The 3,292-nt window shown below is 26.5% G+C and overlaps 1 long non-coding RNA gene across 1 annotated transcript; it reads left to right on the top strand.

Annotated features, from left to right (window-relative positions):
* Nucleotides 1-883: 883 nt before the first annotated feature.
* On the top strand, nt 884-2,960 carry LOC149516639 (uncharacterized). The gene is made up of 2 exons (XR_016345925.1): nt 884-1,244; nt 1,996-2,960. It is a non-coding gene; the product is annotated as an uncharacterized LOC149516639 (long non-coding RNA).
* Nucleotides 2,961-3,292: the final 332 nt, after the last annotated feature.

The following is a 3,292-nucleotide window of genomic DNA, read 5'->3' as shown; positions in this document are numbered from 1 at the left end:
AAATTTAAATAAAGAATTAATTAAACTTACTAATTACAATATTTTTGGGCTTTCAACAAATTGGATATAGTAAGAGAAATTGGAACTTAATTCACAAAAATATATATATATATATATATATAAAATAATAAAGATTTTGATTTTATGTGTAATGTGAAGTGGAACATGTGATTTTTTCTAAGTGGGTTTTAACTACCCACTCAACAAATTTCCTTCCCTGATCTCCTTTTATTAGTCTAATAATAATCATCAGTAACATATAAAACATGCTATAAAAGTAGCCAATTTTGTGGAGAATTCAACAGAATCTAGTCAAAATTTTTTTTCTGTAATGTCGACGGTATGTGAAAAGCCATAAGAATGTTGAATTCCAAGCTTGTTTCAATGAATACGAGCAATTAATTAAATGAATGAAAACTCTTAAATATGGAATTATTTCTTTTAATGCAAATTACTTAAACTAGTTGAATTTTTTTTTTTTTAAATATGCAATCATCATCATATCAATATCGTAAAATCAACGTTTTAAGATTTAAAAAAAAATTTTAGAAAAAGAGAATAATAACAACTCTTATACGAGAAATATTTGAAATTAATTTGGATAATAAATTAAAAAATTTTATTATTAGTATTAAAAATGAAATATTTTTTATTAAGTCAAAAATCTATCTAGGATTTTTTTTTTTTATTGAAACAACCATTTAAGTTCGTGTAAAATCAGTTTCATTTTTCAGTTTTGGAGCAACAATTGAATCAAATCTGTTCCTTATTTAAAGTAATTCAAGTAATGAAGCCAAATTATGCCTAATTTTTTCGTTTAGCCATTTAAATAATATTTTAATACATATTAAAAAACCACATTTATTTCTATAATTAACTAATTCCTGGTGGTCTCAAGGTTCGTGGAATTTTCTTCAAAGACCTTGCACCAGTTAATAATCCAATGAATGAAGATTGGTTAGTTGAACTTATTAACAGTTCTTTGTCTGCATAAAGACTTTTTGAATCAAACAAAACCGCCATAAACGTCAGTTTCAAGAACTCTTGAAGCCACTTTTTTCTCCTTCTTTTAACTATTGAACTGGGATTTTTCCCTTATAAATACACCAAACCAGTTGGAAATTTCCAAGTTTCAATTTCTTTTGGTTTTGATCTCCTTTCCCTCCTTGCTTTTTAGTTTTTGCTGTGTTTCAGACATGGGAACTCAAGCTCCTTCTCACAAAGATTATGCCAAGAACAACAGTGTAAGTTAATTTCTCTAACCTCTCCTTTGTGCATGTAATTGCAGTGTTTTTGTTTTGTGTTGCTTTTTCTTTTTAAAAAACAAAAAGTTAATAAAAAATTTTTGTTAAACAAAAAGTTAATAAAAAGCTATCCAAACTCATTGGAGTTTGTCCTTTCAGCTTTATTCTCTTGTATCTCTATGATGTATTTTTTGTTTTTAGCTCTTATTGTTTTCTGTGAGGTTTTTGTTTTTCTTTTATGTAATTCTGCTTCCTCAACAACCCTGATGGCTTAATAGCCTCTAACTTTCATGAAAACATACGATAGCTCTTGAATCATTTACTCATCACAAGAACTTGGAAATGTAACCAGTTTTCAACACAAATCTCTACCTGTGATATATAATTTTGAATTTCCATCCATTTTTGCATCTCTGCAACTTTGATTTACGAAGGTTTAACTTAATCCTCCTGATTCCTAAGTTGAACACATGATTCTGGTTCAATGGGTTCTTTTTCCTAAGTTGAAGACCTGATTCCGGTTCAATGGGTTCTTCTTTCCAACGTCCCTGATAGCTATGGTTTCATCACAAGCCAGTACTGTACAGTTTACTTCATATACTTGGCTGAAGAAACACCTCCCTTAGAAATTTTATTTATTAATCTTTTAACCTTCTTCTCATGATCCCATGTTTTCAACTTTGATTATTGAAGAAACCAGTTGTAAGAAGGAATATTAAATTTTGTTGACTGAAATTATTTTTCTATTCAGGAACTCCAGATAATTTACAGTGATACCTTTTTCCATTGGTTTCAGCTGGTCAATAAGTCTTAAGTCAATGCTTAACGTGTGCTTTAATTTTTGTCACAATCAAACCTTGTAATTATCAAACCATTTACATATATTCTGTAACCAAATATCTCAGAAAAAATTATCTGTATAGTCATGTTTACTGTTTATAGTAATCTTTAGTGATTTACGGAATGGATTCACGTGTTAGCACATGGTTTGTTGTTACTAATACTTTCAGACCAGCCAAAAGCATTTGACTTTTATTACTCTTACATTAGAGGGTTTTGTCTGTATTCCAAGATAAAATAAAACATGTAAGTTCCCCAATTGAAATATTATTTTGAAAAATAAATAATAAAAATGTTAAAATATTTGAAATTTTTAAAAAATTAAAAAGAAAAGGCAAGTGCATTATTCACAATTTGACAGGCTGCCATATGGTATGTTTAAACTTAAAGATCCAAAAATCACTCAAAAGCAAATAATTAAGTATTTGAAAATTAAATGTAGTATTGATTTACAACTCAAAGAATCAATAATCACAACCCACCGGATCCCAAATCATTATTATTAATTTCTCATTTATTTAAATTATTCTGTTAAGTTGGACCAATTATAGTTGAAAATTTTTGTCAAAGCAATATCTAATCAATGCAAAAAAAAAAAAAACATAATAAATATATAATTTAATTTAATTAATACATACAATTACTTTTAAAATATAACATCTAATAAATTTAAAATTTAAAATTTTTAATCTCTTTATTTTTTTTTCTCACCCAATAATAAATTTTATTAATAAAAGATAGAGCAATACTGTCATCTCATCCCTGAAATAAAAGTCCAAAAATAGAGTAATCATAGTGATCAGAGTCCAATGCTATTTTGTAGTCTCTCAATAGAAAGCGTGGTGATCAAATTCCTTTTTTTTTTTTTTTTTTTTATCAAAATAAATTTAAAGAAAAAATGTGGAAATTATATCATCAAGCTAGAAAAATATTTTAGTTTAATACTTTTTTTTAAAGATATTTTAATACTTTTTATATAGAGGAAAAAGTGATTAGTTACTTAAATTTAAGATTTAATTAAATAAATTTATGCCATCTTTTTTAGTAAATGATATTTAAAAAGCTAAATCTATATAGAAGTCTCTAATTTAGACGGCTACCATATGCTTCTAGATAGGCTAAGATCATTGTAATATTGTTCTAGATTAATTATTTTCAATCTATAAATACTTAATTTGATTTGATTTCATCTATCTCCAGCGTCTCCT

The sequence above is a fragment of the Durio zibethinus genome, chromosome 10, assembly GCF_047325235.1.
Source record: "Durio zibethinus cultivar Kanyao isolate XHJ-2024 chromosome 10, ASM4732523v1, whole genome shotgun sequence".
Classification (NCBI taxonomy): Eukaryota; Viridiplantae; Streptophyta; class Magnoliopsida; order Malvales; family Malvaceae; genus Durio; species Durio zibethinus.
The sequence above is the reverse complement of the archived record's forward strand: the minus strand, read 5'-3'. Positions and strand labels throughout refer to the sequence as shown.